Source organism: Bombina bombina, chromosome 7, assembly GCF_027579735.1.
Source record: "Bombina bombina isolate aBomBom1 chromosome 7, aBomBom1.pri, whole genome shotgun sequence".
In the NCBI taxonomy this organism is placed as follows: Eukaryota; Metazoa; Chordata; class Amphibia; order Anura; family Bombinatoridae; genus Bombina; species Bombina bombina.
This window is the reverse complement of record NC_069505.1, coordinates 341,165,256-341,188,022: the sequence shown is the minus strand read 5'-3', so window position 1 is coordinate 341,188,022 and position 22,767 is coordinate 341,165,256.

Genomic DNA, 22,767 nt, shown 5'->3' with positions numbered 1-22,767 from the left:
GGTATTTGGAAAAACATCAGTACACACCGGCACTGCAAAGTATTTATCCAGTCTACACAATTTCTCTGGCACTGCAATGGTATCACAGTCATTCAGAGCAGCTAAAACCTCCCTAAGCAACACGCGGAGGTGTTCAAGCTTAAATTTAAATGTAGAAATATTAGAATCAGGTATCTTTCCTGAGTCATTAACATCACCCACTGACTGAAGCTCTCTTTCCTCAGCTTCTGCATATTGTGAGGCAGTATCAGACATGGTTCTTAAAGCGTCAGTATGCTCTGCATTTTGTCTCACCCCAGAGCTATCTCGCTTACCTTTAAGTTCAGGTAGTCTGGCTAATACCGCTGACAGTGTATTATCCATGACTGCCGCCATGTCTTGTAAAGTAAACGCTATGGGCGCCCTAGATGTACTTGGCGCCATTTGAGCGTGAGTCCCTTAAGCGGGAGTCAAAGGGTCTAACACGTGGGGAAAGTTAGTCGGCATAACTTCCCCCTCGTCAGATTCCTCTGGTGATAACATTTTTTAAAGACAGAAAATGATCTTTATTGCATAAAATGAAATCAGTACATTTGGTACACATTCTAAGAGGGGGTTCCACCATGGCCTTTAAACATAATAAACAAGGAGTTTCTTCTATGTCAGACATGTTTATACAGACTAGCAATGAGACTAGCAAGCTTGGAAAACACTTTAAATCAAGTTAACAAGCAAATATAAAAAACGTTACTGTGCCTTTAAGAGAAACAAATTTTGGCAAAATTTGAAATAACAGTGAAAAAAGGCAGTTACACTAACAAAGTTTTTACAGTGTATGTAACAAGTTAGCAGAGCATTGCACCCACTTGCAAATGGATGATTAACCCCTTAATACAAAAAACAGATTAACAAAACGAAAAATATGTTTTTTAAACAGTCATAACAACTGCCACAGCTCCTACTTTTGAAGCCTTTTGAGCCCATCAGAGATGTCCTATAGCATGCAGGAAACTGCTGAGGGAAGCTGAATGTCACAGTTTGTAATTTTAACTGCACCAACTGTAACTTTTATACTATAACAGTGGAAAGCCTCTGTTTCTAGGCAAAAATAAAGCCAGCCATGTGGAAAAAACTAGGCCCCAATAAGTTTTATCACCAAAGCATATATAAAAATGATTAAACATGCCAGCAAACGTTTTATATTACACTTTTATAAGAGTATGTATCTCTGTTAATAAGCCTGATACCAGTCGCTATTAAATCACTGCATTTAGGCTTAACTTACATTAATCCGGTATCAGCAGCATTTTTCTAGCAAGTTCCATCCCTAGAAATATGTTTACTGCACATACCTTATTGCAGGAAAACCTGCACGCCATTCCCTCTCTCAGAATATGTGAGAACGGCAATGGATCTTAGTTACTTCTGCTAAGATCATTGAAATCACAGGCAGATTCTTCTTCTAATGCTGCCTTTGATAAAACAGTACACTCCGGTACCATTTAAAAATAACAAACTTTTGATTGAAGTTAAGAAACTAACTATAATACACCACTCTCCTCTTACTACGTCCATCTTTGTTGAGAGTTGCAAGAGAATGACTGGCTATGACAGTTAGGGGAGGAGCTATATTACAGCTCTGCTGTGGGTGTCCTCTTGCAACTTCCTGTTGGGAATGAGAATATCCCACAAGTAATGGATGATCCGTGGACTGGATACACCTTACAAGAGAAACAATGTTATATAATTCTGCACATAGTGCAGTATTATATAACATTATATTAGTGCTAGCTTTATATAACATAATATTGCCTGTGAATTTTTATTAAAAATTAGTTTTTTTCAGACCCGCCCTCTGTGCTCTACTACTGAGCAGGTCTGGTTTTCCCTCTGAGCGCATCTGGGCAGCTGTCTAATCACAGCTGGGCCCGACCGCTCCATTACACTCAATGTAGCTCGCTCCTGCTCTGTCTGACAGCGGGAGCGAGCTACATTGAGTGTAATGGCGCGGTCGGGCCGGGCTGTGACTAGACAGCTGCCCAGATGCACTCAGAGGGAAAACCAGACCCTCTCAGTAGAGCACAGAGGGCGGGACTGAAAAACCCTCTTTTTTTAATAAAAATTTCAGCAGCAATATTATGTTATATAAAGCTAGCACTAATATAATGTTATATAATACTGCACTATGTGCAGAATTATATCACATTGTTTTCTAGGTTTACTGGCCCTTCAACATTCATTTTTAAGATAGTGTGCATGTGTAACACATAAATATATATATATATATATATATATATATATATATATATATATACACACTATATATGTGTGTGTGTGTGTATGTATGTATATATGCAAACCTGTATCCCACCTTTCACAAAGCCCATTGTCGCGGATATTTTTATGTTTATCATTTCTGAGTTTGCAGATTCGTTAGAAAACAGCAGTATATAGACTGCGCTTCTTACTTTTTAGTTTCAGACTCCCTCACACAAGTTTGGGCCACAGGGGCTGGATTAAAGTTATAGAAGTGTCAAAATTGACACATGCATGGGCTCATTTCAGTTAAAGGGACACTGAACCCAAATTTTTCTTTTGTAATTCAGAAAGAGCATGCAATTTTTATCAACTTTCTAATTTATTCCTATTATCAACTTCTCTTCGTTCTCTTGCTATCATTATTTGAAAAATAAGGCATCTAAGCTTTTTTTTTGGTTTCAGTACTCTGGACAGCACTTTTTTATTGGTGGATGAATTTATCCACCAATCAGCAAGGACAACCCAGGTTGTTCACCAAAAATGGGTCGGCATCTAAACTTACATTCTTGCATTTCAAATAAAGATACCAAGAGAATGAAGAAAATTTGATAATAGGAGTAAATTAGAAAGTTGCTTAAAATGTCATGCTCTGTCTGAATCACAAAAGAAAAAATTTGGGTACAGTGTCCCTTTAAACAGAAACTTGCAATAAACTTTATTTAGCAAAAATGCTTCTAAAGTCAAAACACTTAACACTAAAGTCAAAATTAAACTTTCATGATTCACATAGAACACAGAATTTTAAACAACTATCCAATTCACTTCCATTATCAAAATGTGCACAGTCATTTTTATGTTCACTTTCTGAGCTCCTACTGAGCATGTGCAAGAATTAACAATATATATTTATATGCATATTGTGTCACATGATGCAGGGGGATGGAAAATAGCAATTACATTGAAATTCGTCAGAAGCAAATCTGCTCATTTGAAATTCAGTGATTTTGCATTCTCTTTTTATTATTCATTTGTTGATTATGCAATTCTACTTTATTTAGTGGTTCTTTAATTACCCAATACACAATAAGTATTGTATTGGGGCTAATTCCCACATTCCTCTAGCCATGGGGGCTGCCATGTTGAAATATATATTTTACTCCTTCTAGTGCTGACCAGTTTGCACATGTGCAGTAACTCTTCTTCAGATTCCTGCAGTGTAACCTAGGTTCAATAATGGCAGCAGCCATTATTTACCTGTTGATTTTTGAGGGAGGTGCATGAAATGTATGTTGTGTTTATTGTCCCTTTATTACTTTATTATTACAGCATACGCAAATATGCCACCTGTGATTACAGGATCATGATTCAAACCCCATACCTGATCAGAGAGTTGGCATTGTTGTGTATTGTGTCTGTAAACACTTAAAGTGAATGTCAAGTTTGATGAATCAGTGCCCGGTTTTTAAAAACCCTATTAAAAACAGGCACTTTCCTTCATCATACTTACCTTTTAATCTTTAAAACCGCTGCAGCGCTTCCCCCACCCGTCGCAAGCCTCTTCATATGTCAAAAATGACGAATCTGGCTTCCTCCAATCACGGCGCTGCCTCAGGCAATGATTCCCCTGGGGGGAAGCCGTGATTGGAAGATGCCGTATTCGTCATTGCTGACTTATGAAGTGATGAGCGGCAGAAGGCGGAATCGCTGGAGCGGCTTTTAAGATTAAAAGGTATTTTACAACAAAATGAGTGAAATGTAAAGTTTGATGAATGAAAGTGCCCCTGTTTTTAATAGGGTTTTTAAAAATCGGGCACTGATTCATTCAAACTTGACATTCACTTTAATTTGTTGATACACATAGATGAGGAGCATAGTGATAGTAACATTTTGAGAAAACTTTATTTTATAACATATTAAACCAGGAACGGAATATAGATGTCTGGAATAGCACAGCTGACGCATTACGGCGGGTTTGCCGCACTCTTAGCTGCATATTAAAATACACTTTCACATGATTTGTACGAGGAAACACAATGGTTTTAATTAATCTCTATCAACCAATTAATGTTTGGCAGTGTGGTTTAAAGGGACACTGAACCCAATTTTTTTATTTTGTGATTCAGATATAGCATGCCATTTTAAGCAACTTTCTAGTTTACTCGTATTATCAATTTTTCTTTATTGTATTGCTATCTTCATCTGAAAAAGAAGCCAGCCAATTTTTGGTTCAGCTCTAGACAGCACTTTTTTTATTGGTGGGTGAATTTTTCCACCAATCAGCAAGAACAACCCAGGTTATTCACCAAAAATGGGCCGGCATCTAAACTTACATTCTTGCTTTTCAAATAAAGATACCAAGGGAATGAAGAAAATGTGATAATAAGAGTAAATTAGAAAGTTGCTTAAAATTGCATGCTCTATCTGAATCACGAAGTACCTCTACAGGGTACACTACTGCATTACAAACTTAGAAATATATGTTTGAATAATAAAGAGTTTATACTTCAAGTCTGCCTGGAAATATTTCTGCAAATCTGCAGTATCTGTAGGAATTAAATCTTTGCATAGTGTATGGGCAGGTAAATGTAAAATGAGATTTAATATTGGAAAATACAAGGTACTACATTTTTAAAGTAAAAATAAGCAGTCAATCTATTGTTTAAATGGAAAAAGATTTAGCTAAACAGAGGAGGAAAGGGATTTAAGAGTAGTAATAGATCACAAGCTATAGATGGGCGCACAATGCAGGGCAGTTTCTTCTAAGGCTAATTAGATACTAGCATGTATTAAAAGAGGCATTGATGCAAGGGAAGAAAGCATAATGCTGTCACCATATAAATCCCTGGTAAGACCTCACCTTGAGTATGGAGTGCAGTTCTGGGCACCGATCTTAAAGAAAAAAAAAACATTGCAGACTTAGAAAAAGTTCAGAGAAGGGCCACAAAGCTAATAATCGGAATAGAGAATTTAAGCTATGAGGAGAGGCTAGCAAACTGGGTCTGTTTTCTCTAGAAAAAATACCCTTGAGAGGTTAAATGATTACTTTATATAAACTAGAAGTTCTGTTTATTCCAAGAATTTTTTTGTGACAAGAGGTCACAATTTAAGGCTGGAGGAAAGGAGATTTTATCTCCTGCAACGTAAACGTTTTTTCACTGTAAGAGCAATCAAATTGTGTAACTCATTACTGAAGGAGGTAGTGAATGCCAATACCTTAGATACATTTAAAAAAATGTTTAGTTCCTTTTCTTACTAGAAACAGAATTCAGAGAGATGATTGCTTGTGCTAAATGTGTGACCTTTTTTAATGGGATTAATTAAGATTTGTATAGGTTGAACTCAATGGACTTCTGTCTTTTTTCAACCTAATCTACTATCTTAGTATGTAACATAACATTACCAGGCTCACAGGCTTACAATATTGTGTCTTAATATGTTACGGGATCCATAGTTATTGCAAAGTGCACCAGGCAGCCAGATCTTTATTTTTGCTTGTGGTGTCTGGTCCTGAGCAAGTTATACTCCCAACAGCTGATTTATCTATCTATCGATCTATCTATCGATCTATCTATCTATCTGTCTATATGTGTTTGTTATGTGTGTAAATATGTATTCATATGTGTATATAAATATTTATAGACATATATACACATATATATATATAATTGCATTGGAGTTCTTCAGTTAAGTAGATAAAAATGGGAAAAAGTAGTTCTGCAATATTCATATTAGTAGAACATATTCTACTATGTGAAGAACTTTAGAATGTGAAATATTCATATTTGCATGTGAGGTTTGCGCACTTGAGAATATACAATTAGGTTTGCACGCGAGTAGAATGTTTTTTTTTTTTTTTTGTTAACTCACACTCTATTCAAAGTTCTGCTTTTTTTCGCGCATATGGTTAGCGTGCGAGTGAAATTTTGTTTTTACTTTCAAATACCCGATGCACACAAAAAGCTTACTTCTAGCGGAGTCAGCGCACAAGTGGGATTGTTAAATACCGCCCCACTCATAAGCTGGACCAAATGTTTAATTGTGCATAGTTAGGCAACTTTGTAAACTATTTAATTATTCATGTGTCAGTTTTCTTGTAATTTAACTCTGAAATATTTGTTTTTACTGCTGATATATACTATGGATGCATAAAAAGTATGTTAAAGGGAGTCTACTTGAAAATTAATATTGTAAAAAAAGATAATCACTTTATCACCCGTTCCCCAGTTTTGTGTAACCAGTACTATTATATTCATTCACATTTTACCTCTGATTACCTGCACCTAAGCCCCTGCAGACTGCCACTTATCTCAGTGCTTTTTACTTGCATTTTAGCGAATTAATGCTGTTTCCTGCATAACCATTATCATTCTCCACGAGAGTGAGCCCAATGTTATCTATTTGGCACACACAAACTATCACTGTCTGGGTGTAAAAAAGCTAATAAAAAGCTCTGAGATAAGAGGCGACCTTAAGGGACTTAGAAACAGGCAGAGATTTAGCAGTTATATAGTATATTAAAGGGACACTAAACCCAAAAAATGTCTTTCATGATTCAAGTAGAGAATACAATTTTAAACAACATTCCAATTTACTTCTATTATCTAATTTGCTTCATTCTTTTGATATCCTTTGTTGAAGAAATAGCAATGCACATCGTTGAGCCAATCACACGAGGCATCTATGTGCAGTAACCAATCACCAGCTACTGAGTCTATATAGATATGCTTTTCAGCAAAGTATATCAAGAGAATGAAGCAAATTATATCATAGAAGTAAATTAGAATGTTGTTTAAAATTGCATACTCTTTCTAAATCATGAAAGAAAAAAATTGGGTTTCATGTCCCTTTAATATAACAATATTGGTTGTGCTAACCTGGGGAATAGGTAGTAAAGACATTATCTTCCTTTTTTAAACAATAAAAAAAATCAAGTAGACTGTCCCTTTAAAGGAACTTTGAACACCACTTGCTTCTTGCTTAACAAAATTTTTCTTTGTACCAAACGGCCTAGAGATCAAAATTGTATGTTCTATCCGAATCATGAATGAAATTTTGGTGTGTCCTGTCCCTTTAATATTATGGAGATACTCCACCATCTCTGCAGGGAGTGGAACTTAAAGGGGTATTCTAGTCAAAAGTAAACTTTAATGATTCAGATAGAACATGCAATTTAGAACAACTTTCTAATGTACTCCTATTATCAATTTTTCCTCATTCTCTTGGTATCTTTATTTGAATGTAAGCATAGGAGCCGGCCCATTTTTGGTTCAGCACCGAGGAAAGCGCTTACTGATTGGTGGCTACATTTAGACACCAATCAGCAAGCACTACCCAGGTGTTGAACCAAAAAAATGGGTCTTCTCCTATGCTTACATTCTTGCTTTATCAAATAAAGATACCAAGAGAAAAAAGAAAAATTCATAATAGGAGTACATTAGAAAGTTGCTTAAAGGGACACTGAACCCAATTTTTTTTATTTTGTGATTCAGATAGAGCATGGAATTTTAAGCAACTTTCTAATTTATTCCTATTATCAAATTTTCTTCATTCTCTTGGTATCTTTATTTGAAATGCAAGAATGTAAGTTTAGATGCCGGCCCATTTTTGGTGAACAACCTGGGTTGTCCTTGCTGATTGGTGGATAAATTAATCCACCAATAAAAAAGTGCTGTCCAGAGTTCTAAACAAAAAAAATTCTTAGATGCCTTCTTTTTCAAATAAAGATAGCAAGAGAACGAAAAATTGATAATAGGAGTAAATTAGAAAGTTGCTTAAAATTGCATGCTCTATCTGAATCATGAAAGTTTAATTTTGACTAGACTATCCCTTTAAGCACTGTTCTAAACAATTTTGCAGAAAAAGCAAGCAAAATAAATAATGAATGCATATTGCAATGTTTTATTTACTTTAAACATTTATGGGAAAACTTAAATGTTCAGTTTAATGTCCCTTTAAATGGATATATTAAACACATCTTGCATTAATATAAATGTTGTTATAAAAATTTGTACTTTGGCCCCACAATCCCTAGAGAAGTCAAAGAGCAAATTCTATAAGCTGTTCTGTTTTCAAAATACTGAAAATTGCCTAAAGCAGCTAACTGACTTGTAGCATTTGTAGGTTACAGAATTCGGTTTAAAAAACTTTCAAATGTACTTTTATTATAAAATATGCGTTCTTCTCTTGTTATCCTTTGCTGAAGGAACAGCATTGCACTACTGCAGCTAGCTGAACAAATCTAGTTAGCCAATCACAAGAGACAAATGTATGCAGGCACCAATCACTAGCTAGCTCCCACTAGTGTAGGATATGTGTGTGTGTTGTTTTTTTAACAATGGATACCAAGAGAACAGAGCACATATGAAAATATAATTGATTTTAAAAATGTCTAAAAATAATCTGATTATTGCTGGTTTAATTTTGACTTTCTTATCCTTTTACGTATGGTGCAGTATTCCACACAGTGATTGGTTACTTTTGAGCACAAGTTTATTTATCATGGTCCCTAATTGGCCACAGTAAAGGAGACTAGGATCTTCGATATCACTAGGTTTTTCAAGAGGTATATCCCTAGACTGCTTTTTATTTGCAAACCATTGTAAATTATGCTAACAAAATGGAAAAAATTGTAGAAATGTAGCAATTAACTGTTAATATTTACTATGCATTTAATATTCCTTTAACTTATATATTAAATGCTTAATTAGGTACCAAACTGTTGTGGTTTATTCAATAAATTTAACAAATGTTATTCCAAATTATCAATAAACAAACATTGAATTGGAATATTGTACATTCCGGCTTATATATATGCACAAAACATTAGTTCCGTTACATTATCCGCTTAACAGCACTCAATTAAACTCACTGTATCCTCATATTGGATACGGTACAAGTTCCTGCAATTCATACTTCCTGACGCTGCTCTTGCAATGACCTTAGCAAAGGGATTGTAAGCGTCATCCTTAGGACACCATAATCTATAAAACTAAGTATATGAATATTTCAGAGGATCCTCTATCGCTTTGCCAACTGATACTCATTTCTCTGGTTCTTATTTTGCTGCAGCAGAAATTAAACTAGGATTTAAATTTGTGAGCCGGAGGAACATTCATGAATAGCTATGTAGACTCTTAATGCTTTATTTACTTTATATCTTCTGCCTGGTTTATTATATTTATTACAAAAAAGTTCTACAAATAATTAGCAATAATTCTGCCACTTAAAGGGACAGTACCCAAAAGAAGAATTTTATTGAATTAATCTGTCCAAAATAAAATGATGTGTGTGTGTGTGTTTTTTTTTTTTTTAAATGTCCTTTAACATTAGATTTTTATTTAGCAAAGTGCCGTTTTCATGGACTGGTAAGAATGCCCACTTCTTTCATTTCTGGCTACGCGGCCACTCGAGCGGAGTCCCTTCTGTGCAGGGCGCATACTCCAGCCCCCATGGTGACGTTACCGCTAGTGTGAACACGGTGCACACTACACTTGGCTATATAGGTCTGAACTCTCTCTGCTCACATCTCCCCTGACCCCGCTCCGGTCCTGCTGCTAACGGTCACAGCGCACAGAGTGCACATGATCCTGTGAGCACTGAAAGCTGTTGTGTCTATGCTCTCTGACTGGATCGTTCTGTAAGGGGGCTGAATTTATAAACAACAAACTGGATACGGCCACCTTACTGAATGATCCGTAGCGGGGTCAGGGGAGCTTTGAGCGGAGAAAGCAGGAGTTCAGACCTGTATAGCCAAGTGTATCGCGCACTGTTGAAGGAGAATCTGCCTTCAGCCTTCAGTGCTCACATAGTGCTTAATTTGCAAACTTAACATAGAATTGCATAATGCAACTTGATTGGCCATGGGGCAGGGTAATAAAGTTTCTAAGCAAAGCCCTTTCTTCAGGGCGTTCCAGGGTTGTCTGGCAAAAGGGAAAATAAGCAATGGAAAAGGTTAAAAAAAAATATTTCCTTATTACAATATTTATGTTTTAGATTATACGTCACTTGTTAACATAGAGTTATTGCTGCTGAACAATTATATCTCCTGAGTGAACTGGTCTTTAAAGGGACACTGAACCCATTTTTTTCCTTTCATGATTCAGATAGAGCATGCAATTTTAAGCAACTTTCTAATTTACTCCTGTTAGTAATTGTTTCTTTGTTATCTTGTTATCTTTATTTGAAAAGCAGTAATGTAAGCTTACGAGCCGGCCCATTTTGGGTAGCACCTGCTGATTGGCGGCTAAATGTAGCCACCAATCAGCATGCACTATCCAGGGTTCTGAACCAAAAAGGGGCAGGTTCGTAAGCTTAAATTCCTGCTTTTTCAAATAAAGATACCAAGAGAACAAATAAAAAATTTAAAATAGGAGTAAATTAGAAAGTTGCTTAAAATTGCATTCTCTATCTGAATCATGAATGAAAAAATTGGTTTCAGTATCCCTTTATTTAGAGATGTAAAGTCTAATTAGATATCAGAAGCCAAAAAAATAATATTAAATTAACAGGCAAATTGAAAACTCATAGGGCCCCATTTATGATGTTGGCAATGCCGATTCAGGGGTCCAAATGTTGCAGGTTCATGCGAGCAGGCCTGAAACGTTAGTTAGTAGACTTGTGTAGCAGTGAAAAATTTAGTTAGTCTTAATCTTTTGGAATGAATATTCTGAAAAATTAGTTTTTCAGAATAATCGTCTGTTTTACTATTCAGTATTAGTTTAGTTTAAAACAAAACAAATACTGAATATTCATGGAACATTCCTTTGCTACAGGTAAAAAATATTCATGTTTTCATGTCGGGTTAGCGCATATGAGAATATGCGATCAGGTTTGCAATAGAGTTGGTTGTTTTTTTTCCACGATATTCTAAGTTTGGCTGTTTGCACTTGTCGGGTAAGAGCGCGAGCAAGAACATTTTACTTTAAACTCCTAATACGGGAGCAACCGGCAGGACGCAAAAAGCGTACTGCTCATGCAATTAACACTCGAGCGGGAGCGTAAATTAGCGCTCCACTTGTAATCGGTTTTAATTATGTGTGGGGGGAAAAAATAACTTTAAATGATTTATTTTACCCTGTTTTCCTGTGGGATTTAGAAATTTGTCCCTGCAACATGTCACACAGTGATATCTATATCAGCACAGAAGTTCAATAAGATAAGACTCACACCTGATGGAAGGGCATGTCCTCAAAATGCGTAGTCTGACCAAATCCTCACACAGAATAATTTTTTATATAAAAATGATCATTTAAAAAAAAATATTCTTTTATAATATTGATGTTTACTTTTTAAGGTGATGATGATTTATGATTGTAATTCTGATAGCTGTAAAACCAAATATATTTTATTATAATGATACCATACTATAAAAAAAAATCTGTTTTATATTGGAAATTACATCTTACTAAAAAACATACCAAAGTCTATTTTGTTATTCAGAGGTCCTGTCTGTTTTTGATCTATTATATTGTAACTACACTAGTTATTTAACTTGGCTTTTAAACATAGTAGCATTTATGAAATATCAAGACAGTACACTAAACACCTTTATAATCAGAACATTTTTATTCAGTCTTTCAATAAATTAACATACTATCACCGAGATTACGAGTTTTGCAGTAACAGGGTGCGTTGCTAACGAGCCTTTTTTTAACGCTCCCTTAAGACAACGCTGGTATTACAGGTTTTTTTAAACCTGGCGTTAGCCGCAAAAAGGTGAGTGTAGAGCAAAATTTAGCTCCACATCTCACCTCAATACCAGCATTGCTTACGGTAGAGGTAAGCTGGCTAAACGTGCTCATGCACGATTTCCCCATAGGAAACAATGGGGCAGAGCCGGCTGAAAAAAAACTAACACCTGCAAAAAAGCAGCGTTCAGCTCCTAACGCAGCCCCATTGATTCCTATGGGGAAATACTTTTATGTCTACACCTAACACCCTAACATGAACCCCGAGTCTAAACACCCCTAATATTACACTTATTAACCCCTAATCTGCTGCCCCCGACATCGTTGCCAACTGCATAATATTATTAACCCCTAATCTGACACTCCGGACACAGCCGCCACCTACATTATACTAATGAACCCCTAATCTGCTGCCCCCAACATCGCCGAACCCTACATTATATTTATTAACCCATAATCTGCCCCCCCACGTCGCCGCAACTATATTAAATGTATTAACCCCTAATCTGCTGCCACCAACGTCGCCGCCATTATAATAAAGTTATTAACCCCTAAGCCTAAGTCTAACCCTAACCCTAACACCCCCTAACTTAAATATAATTTAAATAAATCTAAATAAAATAACTACAATTAAATAAATTATTCCTATTTAAAACTAAATACTTACCTATAAAATAAACCCTAAGCTAGCTACAATATAACTTATAGTTACATTGTAGCTAGCTTAGGATTTATATTTATTTTACAGGCAACTTTGTATTTATTTTAACTAGGTAGAATAGTTATTAAATAGTTATTAACTATTTAATAGCTACCTAGTTAAAATAAGTACAAATTTACCTGTGAAATAAATCCTAACCTAAATTACAATTACACCTAACACTATACTATCATTAAATTAATTACATAAACTAACTACAATTAAATTAAATAAACCACAGTACGAAAAACAACAAACACTAAATTACAGAAAATAAAAAAATAATTACAATTTTTTAAAACTAATTACACCTAATCTAATCCCCCTAATAAAATAAAAAAGCCCCCCAAAATAATAATAATTCCCTACCCTATACTAAATTACAAATAGCCCTTAAAAGGGCCTTTTGCGGGGCATTGCCCCAAAGTAATCAGCTCTTTTACCTGTAAAAAAAATACAATACCCCCCCAACATTAAAACCCACCACCCACACTCTCAACCCTACTCTAAAACCCACCCAATCCCCCCTTAAAAAAACCTAACACTACCCCCTTGACGATCACCCTACCATGAGACGTCTTCACCCAGCCGGGCACAAGTGGACCTCCAGAGGGGCAGAAGTCTTCATCCGATCCGGGCAGAAGAGGACCTCCAGACGGGCAGAAGGCTTTATTCAGGCGGCATCTTCTATCTTCATCCATCCGGAGCGGAGCGGGTCCATCTTCAATCCAGCCTACGCGGAGCATCCGCTTCAAACGAAGTCCAAGCGAAGAATGAAGGTTCCTTTAAATGAGGTCATCCAATATGGCGTCCCTTTAATTCCGATTGGCTGATAGGATTCTATCAGCCAATCGGAATTAAGGTAGGAAAAATCCTATTGGCTGATCCAATCAGCCAATAGGATTGAAGTTCAATCCTATTGGCTGATCCAATCAGCCAATAGGATTGAGCTCGCATTTTATTGGCTGTTCCAATCAGCCAATAGAATGCGACCTCAATCCTATTGGCTGATTGGATCAGCCAATTGGATTTTTCCTACCTTAATTCAGATTGGCTGATAGAATCCTATCAGCCAATCGGAATTCAAGGGATGCCATCTTGGATGATTTAAAGGAACCTTCATTCTTCGCTTGGACTTCATTTGAAGAGGATGCTCCGCGTCGGCTGGATTGAAGATGGACCCGCTCCGCTCCGGATGGATGAAGATAGAAGATGCCGTTTGGATGAAGACTTCTGCCGCTTGGAGGACCTCTTCTGCCTGGATCGGATGAAGACTTCTGCCCCTCTGGAGGTCCACTTGTGCCCGGCCGGGTGAAGACGTCTCAAGGTAGGGTGATCTTCAAGGGGGTAGTGTTAGTTTTTTTTAAGGGGGGATTGGGTGGGTTTTAGAGTAGGGTTGAGAGTGTGGGTGGTGGGTTTTAATGTTGGGGGGGTATTGTATTTTTTTTTACAGGTAAAAGAGCTGATTACTTTGGGGCAATGCCCCGCAAAAGGCCCTTTTAAGGGCTAGTTGTAATTTAGTATAGGGTAGGGAATTTTATTATTTTGGGGGGCTTTTTTATTTTATTAGGGGGATTAGATTAGGTGTAATTAGTTTAAAAAAAATGTAATTCTTTTTTTATTTTCTGTAATTTAGTGGGGGGTTTTTGTACTTTAGTTTATTTAATTTAATTGTAGGTAATTTAGTAAATTAATTTAATGATAGTGTAGTGTTAGGTATAATTGTAACTTAGGTTAGGATTTATTTTACAGGTAAATTTGTATTTATTTTAACTAGGTAGTTATTAAATAGTTCATAAATATTTAGTAACTATTCTACCTAGTTAAAATAAATACAAAGTTGCCTGTAAAATAAATATAAACCCTAAGATAGCTACAATGTAACTATTATTTACATTGTAGCTAGCTTAGGGTTTATTTTATAGGTAAGTATTTAGTTTTAAATATGATTAATTTATTTAATTGTAGTAATTTTATTTTGTTTTATTTAAATTATTTCTCCAACATAGGTGTGTCCGGTCCACGGCGTCATCCTTACTTGTGGGATATTCTCTTCCCCAACAGGAAATGGCAAAGAGCCCAGCAAAGCTGGTCACATGATCCCTCCTAGGCTCCGCCTACCCCAGTCATTCTCTTTGCCGTTGTACAGGCAACATCTCCACGGAGATGGCTTAGAGTTTTTTAGTGTTTAACTGTAGTTTTTCATTATTCAATCAAGAGTTTGTTATTTTCAAATAGTGCTGGTACGTACTATTTACTCAGAAACAGAAAAGAGATGAAGAATTCTGTTTGTATGAGGAAAATGATTTTAGCAACCGTAACTAAAATCCATGGCTGTTCCACACAGGACTGTTGAGAGCAATTAACTTCAGTTGGGGGAACAGTTTGCAGTCCCTTGCTGCTTGAGATATGACACATTCTAACAAGACGATGTAATGCTGGAAGCTGTCATTTTCCCTATGGGATCCGGTAAGCCATGTTTATTACGATTGTAAATAAGGGCTTCACAAGGGCTTATTTAAACTGTAGACTTTTTCTGGGCTAAATCGATTGATTATTAACACATATTTAGCCTTGAGGAATCATTTTATCTGGGTATTTTGATATAATAATATCGGCAGGCACTGTTTTAGACACCTTATTCTTTAGGGGCTTTCCCAAAGCATAGGCAGAGTCTCATTTTCGCGCCGGTGTTGCGCACTTGTTTTTGAGAGGCATGGCATGCAGTCGCATGTGAGAGGAGCTCTGATACTTATAAGAGACTTCTGAAGGCGTCATTTGGTATCGTATTCCCCTTTGGGTTTGGTTGGGTCTCAGCAAAGCAGATACCAGGGACTGTAAAGGGGTTTAAAGCTTAAAACGGCTCCGGTTCCGTTATTTTAAGGGTTAAAGCTTCCAAAATTGGTGTGCAATATTTTCAAGGCTTTAAGACGCTGTGGTGAAAATTTGGTGAATTTTGAACAATTCCTTCATGTTTTTTCGCAATTGCAGTAATAAAGTGTGTTCAGTTTAAAATTTAAAGTGACAGTAACGGTTTTATTTTAAAACGTTTTTTGTACTTTCTGATCAAGTTTATGCCTGTTTAACATGTCTGACCTACCAGATAGACTGTGTTCTGAATGTGGGGAAGCCAGAATTCCTATTCATTTAAATAAATGTGATTTATGTGATAATGACAATGATGCCCAAGATGATTCCTCAAGTGAGGGGAGTAAGCATGGTACTGCATCATTCCCTCCTTCGTCTACACGAGTCTTGCCCACTCAGGAGGCCCCTAGTACATCTAGCGCGCCAATACTCCTTACTATGCAACAATTAACGGCTGTAATGGATAATTCTGTCAAAAACATTTTAGCCAAAATGAACCCTTGTCAGCGTAAGCGTGGCTGCTCTGTTTTAGTTACTGAAGAGCATGACGACGCTGATATTAAGATCTCTGAAGGGCCCCTAACCCAATCTGAGGGGGCCAGGGAGGTTTTGTCTGAGGGAGAAATTACTGATTTAGGGAACATTTCTCAGCAGGCTGAATCTGATGTGATTACATTTAAATTTAAATTGGAACATCTCCGCATTTTGCTTAAGGAGGTATTATCCACTCTGGATGATTGTGAAAATTTAGTCATCCCAGAGAAACTATGTAAAATGGACAAGTTCCTAGAGGTGCCGGGGCTCCCAGAAGCTTTTCCTATACCCAAGCGGGTGGCGGACATTGTTAATAAAGAATGGGAAAGGCCCGGTATTCCTTTCGTCCCTCCCCCCATATTTAAAAAATTGTTTCCTATGGTCGACCCCAGAAAGGACTTATGGCAGTCAGTCCCCAAGGTCGAGGGAGCGGTTTCTACTTTAAACAAACGCACCACTATTCCCATAGAGGATAGTTGTGCTTTCAAAGATCCTATGGATAAAAAATTAGAAGGTTTGCTTAAAAAGATGTTTGTTCAGCAGGGTTACCTTCTACAACCCATTTCATGCATTGTCCCTGTCACTACTGCCGCATATTTCTGGTTTGATGAACTGCTTAAGGTGCTCGATAGTGACTCTCCTCCTTATGAGGAGATTATGGACAGAATCAATGCTCTCAAATTGGCTAATTCTTTCACTCTAGACGCCTCTTTGCAATTGGCTAAGTTAGCGGCTAAGAACTCTGGGTTTGCTATTGTGGCGCGCAGAGCGCTTTGGTTGAAATCTTGGTCGGCTGATGCGTCTTCCAAGAACAAGCTACTAAACATTCCTTTCAAGGGGAAAACGTTGTTTGGTCCTGACTTGAAAGAGATTATCTCTGATATCACTGGGGGTAAGGGCCACGCCCTTCCTCAGGATCGGCCTTTCAAGGCAAAAAATAGACCTAATTTTCGTCCCTTTCGTAAAAACGGACCAGCCCAAGGTGCTACGTCCTCTAAGCAAGAGGGTAATACTTCTCAGGCCAAGCCAGCTTGGAGACCAATGCAAGGCTGGAACAAGGGAAAGCAGGCCAAGAAACCTGCCACTGCTACCAAGACAGCATGAAATATTGGCCCCCGATCCGGGACCGGATCTGGTGGGGGGCAGACTCTCTCTCTTCGCTCAGGCTTGGGCAAGAGATGTTCTGGATCCTTGGGCGCTAGAAATAGTCTCCCAGGGTTATCTTCTGGAATTCAAGGGACTTCCCCCAAGGGGGAGGTTCCACAGGTCGCAGTTGTCTTCAGACCACATAAAAAGACAGGCGTTCTTACATTGTGTAGAAGACCTGTTAAAAATGGGAGTGATTCATCCTGTTCCATTAAGAGAACAAGGGATGGGGTTCTACTCCAATCTGTTCATAGTTCCCAAAAAAGAGGGAACGTTCAGACCAATCCTAGATCTCAAGATCTTAAACAAATTTCTCAAGGTCCCATCGTTCAAGATGGAAACCATTCGAACTATCCTTCCTTCCATCCAGGAAGGTCAATTCATGACCACGGTGGATTTAAAGGATGCGTATCTACATATTCCTATCCACAAGGAACATCATCGGTTCCTAAGGTTTGCATTCCTGGACAAACATTACCAGTTCGTGGCGCTTCCTTTCGGATTAGCCACTGCGCCAAGGATTTTCACAAAGGTACTAGGGTCCCTTCTAGCGGTGCTAAGACCAAGGGGCATTGCAGTAGTACCTTACCTGGACGACATTCTGATTCAAGCGTCGTCCCTTCCTCAAGCAAAGGCTCACACGGACATTGTCCTGGCCTTTCTCAGATCTCACGGCTGGAAAGTGAACGTGGAAAAGAGTTCTCTATCCCCGTCAACAAGGGTTCCCTTCTTGGGAACAATTATAGACTCCTTAGAAATGAGGATCTTTCTAACAGAGGCCAGAAAAACAAAGCTTCTGGACTCTTGTCGGATACTTCATTCCGTTCCTCTTCCTTCCATAGCTCAGTGCATGGAAGTAATCGGGTTGATGGTGGCGGCGATGGACATAGTTCCTTTTGCGCGCATTCATCTAAGACCATTACAACTGTGCATGCTCAGTCAGTGGAATGGGGACTATACAGACTTGTCTCCGAAGATACAAGTAAATCAGAGGACCAGAGACTCACTCCGTTGGTGGCTGTCCCTGGACAATCTGTCTCAAGGGATGATGTTCCACAGACCAGAGTGGGTCATTGTCACGACCGACGCCAGTCTGATAGGCTGGGGCGCGGTCTGGGGATCCCTGAAAGCTCAGGGTCTTTGGTCTCGGGAAGAATCTCTTCTACCGATAAATATTCTGGAACTGAGAGCGATATTCAATGCTCTCCAGGCCTGGCCCCAGCTTGCGAGGACCAGGTTCATACGGTTTCAATCAGACAACATGACGACTGTTGCGTACATCAACCATCAGGGGGGAACAAGGAGTTCCCTAGCGATGGAAGAAGTAACCAAAATTATTCTTTGGGCGGAGTCTCACTCCTGCCACCTGTCTGCTATCCACATCCCAGGAGTGGAAAATTGGGAAGCGGATTTTCTGAGTCGGCAGACATTGCATCCGGGGGAGTGGGAACTCCATCCGGAAATCTTTGCCCAAGTCACTCACCTGTGGGGCATTCCAGACATGGATCTGATGGCCTCTCGTCAGAACTTCAAAGTTCCTTGCTACGGGGCCAGATCCAGGGATCCCAAGGCGGCTCTAGTGGATGCACTAGTGGCACCTTGGACCTTCAAACTAGCTTATGTGTTCCCGCCATTTCCTCTCATCCCCAGGCTGATAGCCAGGATCAAGCAGGAGAGGGCGTCGGTGATCTTGATAGCTCCTGCGTGGCCACGCAGGACTTGGTATGCAGATCTGGTGAATATGTCATCGGCTCCACCTTGGAAGCTACCTTTGAGACGAGACCTTCTTGTTCAGGGTCCGTTCGAACATCCGAATCTGGTTTCACTCCAGCTGACTGCTTGGAGATTGAACGCTTGATTTTATCGAAGCGAGGATTCTCAGATTCTGTTATCGATACTCTTGTTCAGGCCAGAAAGCCTGTGACTAGAAAGATTTACCACAAAATTTGGAAAAAATATATCTGTTGGTGTGAATCTAAAGGATTCCCTTGGGACAAGGTTAAGATTCCTAGGATTCTATCCTTCCTTCAAGAAGGATTGGAAAAAGGATTATCTGCAAGTTCCCTGAAGGGACAGATTTCTGCCTTGTCGGTATTACTTCACAAAAAGCTGGCAGCTGTGCCAGATGTTCAAGCCTTTGTTCAGGCTCTGGTTAGAATCAAGCCTGTTTACAAACCTTTGACTCCTCCTTGGAGTCTCAATTTAGTTCTTTCAGTTCTTCAGGGGGTTCCGTTTGAACCCTTACATTCCGTTGATATTAAGTTATTATCTTGGAAAGTTTTGTTTTTAGTTGCGATTTCTTCTGCTAGAAGAGTCTCAGAATTATCTGCTCTGCAGTGTTCTCCTCCTTATCTGGTGTTCCATGCAGATAAGGTGGTTTTACGTACTAAACCTGGTTTTCTTCCAAAAGTTGTTTCTAACAAAAACATTAACCAGGAGATTATCGTACCTTCTCTGTGTCCAAAACCAGTTTCAAAGAAGGAACGTTTGTTGCACAATTTGGATGTTGTTCGCGCTCTAAAATTCTATTTAGATGCTACAAAGGATTTTAGACAAACATCTTCCTTGTTTGTTGTTTATTCAGGTAAAAGGAGAGGTCAAAAGGCAACTTCTACCTCTCTCTCTTTTTGGATTAAAAGCATCATCAGATTGGCTTACGAGACTGCCGGACGGCAGCCTCCCGAAAGAATCACAGCTCATTCCACTAGGGCTGTGGCTTCCACATGGGCCTTCAAGAACGAGGCTTCTGTTGATCAGATATGTAGGGCAGCGACTTGGTCTTCACTGCACACTTTTACCAAATTTTACAAGTTTGATACTTTTGCTTCTTCTGAGGCTATTTTTGGGAGAAAGGTTTTGCAAGCCGTGGTGCCTTCCATTTAGGTGACCTGATTTGCTCCCTCCCTTCATCCGTGTCCTAAAGCTTTGGTATTGGTTCCCACAAGTAAGGATGACGCCGTGGACCGGACACACCTATGTTGGAGAAAACAGAATTTATGTTTACCTGATAAATTTCTTTCTCCAACGGTGTGTCCGGTCCACGGCCCGCCCTGGTTTTTTTAATCAGGTCTGATATTTTATTTTCTTTAACTACAGTCACCACGGTACCATATGGTTTCTCCTATGCAAATATTCCTCCTTAACGTCGGTCGAATGACTGGGGTAGGCGGAGCCTAGGAGGGATCATGTGACCAGCTTTGCTGGGCTCTTTGCCATTTCCTGTTGGGGAAGAGAATATCCCACAAGTAAGGATGACGCCGTGGACCGGACACACCGTTGGAGAAAGAAATTTATCAGGTAAACATAAATTCTGTTTTTTAAGTTAGGGGGTTAGACTTAGGGTTAGACTTAGGTTTAGGGGTTCATAAATTTAATATAGTAGCGGCGACGTTGGGGTCGGCAGATTAGGGGTTAATAAATGTAGGTAGGTGTCGGCGATGTTAGGGACGGCAGATTAGGGGTTAATAAAATGTAACTAGTGTTTGTGAGGCGGGAGTGAGGCAGTTTAGGGGTTAATATATTTATTACAGTGGCGGCAATGTCCGGTCGGCAGATTAGGGGTTAAAAACTTTAAGTGTTTGCGATGTGGGGGGTTCGGTTTAGGGGTTAATAGGTAGTTTATGGGTGTTAGTGTACTTTGTAGCACTTTAGTTAAGAGTTTTATGTTACGGTGTTAGCCCATAAAACTCTTAACTACTGACTTTTAAATGCGATAAGAGTCTTGACAGGAGAGGGTCTACCGCTCACTTCTTCCAAGACTCGTAATACCGGCTTTAGGCAAATCCCATTAAAAAGATAGGATACGCAATTTACATAAGGGGATTTGCAGTAAGCTCGAGTCGCGGAAGAAAAGTGAGTGGTACACCTGTACCTGTCTGACTCGTAATACCAGCAGGCATTAAAAAGAGGCTTTGGGACTTCTCAACGCTGCTTTTTAAGGCTAACGCAAGACTCGTAATCTAGCCGTATGTGATTGTGAAATGTTTTTTGGAATTCTTCATAAACGTCATAAACCACTTGCCTCATTTGGAGGAGCCAATCAGGACTTTATTTCTGGACAAAACTAGCCACAGACATTATTTTAAAAAAATCATTGTTGCTTTATTAATAGATATGTACTTAACTTTCAGCCATAAATTACAGGAGAAGGAGGTAAAATAAACAGTGTACAGCATAAGTAAAAAAAATTCTAATACAATCTCAGTGTTTACCATCCTTTTACTATATTAAAGGGCCATTAACCACTTAAAGGGAAATTAAACCCAATTTTTTTTTCATGGTTCAGATTGAGCATACATTTTTAAAGAATTTAACAATTTACTTTTATTATCTAATTTCCTTAGTTGTCTTGGTATCTTTTGTTAAAAAAAGGGGGGGAAAGCATACTTAGGTAGGTTCAGGAGCTGGGCGCTATCTGCTGACTATTGGCACACATATATGCCTATTGTTACTGGCTTACCAATGTATTCTGCTGGCTCCCAGTAGTGCGTTGCTGCTCCTTCAACAAAGGATACCAAGAGAATTAAGCAAAATTGATAATAGAAGTAAAATGGAAAATTGTTTAAAAATGTATTCTCTATCTGAATCATAAAAGAAATAAAAAGGATTTCATGTCCCTTTAAAGGGACACTCAAGTTAAAATTAAACTTACATGATTCAGATAGAACATGCCATTTTAAACAACTTTCCAATTTACGTCCATTAACAAAATGTGCACAGTCTTTTAATAATTACACTATTGGAGTCACCAGCTCCTACTGAGCATGTGCAAGAATTCACAGAATAAACGTATATATGCATTTGTGATTGGCTGATGGCTGTCACATGATACAGGGGGAGTGGAAATAGACTAGCTCAGACTAAGTGCTATTACATTGTTTTTTTATCATGCATTTGTTGATTATGCAAATCTTCTGTGTTTACTGGTCCTTTAATGACAGCCAATCTAATGTTTTGTTGTTGTGTAGTGCTTATTATTACCAATACTAGCTACCTCTGTTCTAACCAAAAGTTTCTTAATGTCTTATTACATTAGCTTTTTTTATGTCAAATATAATGATTTTTTCCCACAAAGTGTTTTAATGCAATATGTAAACACTTAATCACCATACAAATGATATATGAATTGGCCCTCATGGGTCTTTATCAAGCATGTGCTAGAGAGTTATGTAGTATTTACAAGCCTAAATATTGCAGACATGACTTGGTGCACAGAACAGGACATTGATATTATGTTCTAGAGGAAGTAAATGATCTCCAGCGTCTACATTTAGTTTGAGAGGAAATAGTTTGCATTAACAGTGCAGGATGAAAATACCATACCCTATTACAGAACATGTACTCTTGCTCAGCTCCTGGTAATGTAAATGAACAAGAGCAAATTATTGCAACTATGTAGCAGTGCAGTTTTTTTTTTTTACTAATCTAACTTTCTATATCAGAAGATTGCATTATTTATCAGATCTGTAGCAAAACTTATAAATTATATGCATCTCCACAAATTTGAAATGAATTCAACTATACCTGTTACTAATGTATATACAGTAATGTAATACAGTTAAAGGGACATGAAACTCAAAATTTTACTTTCATGAT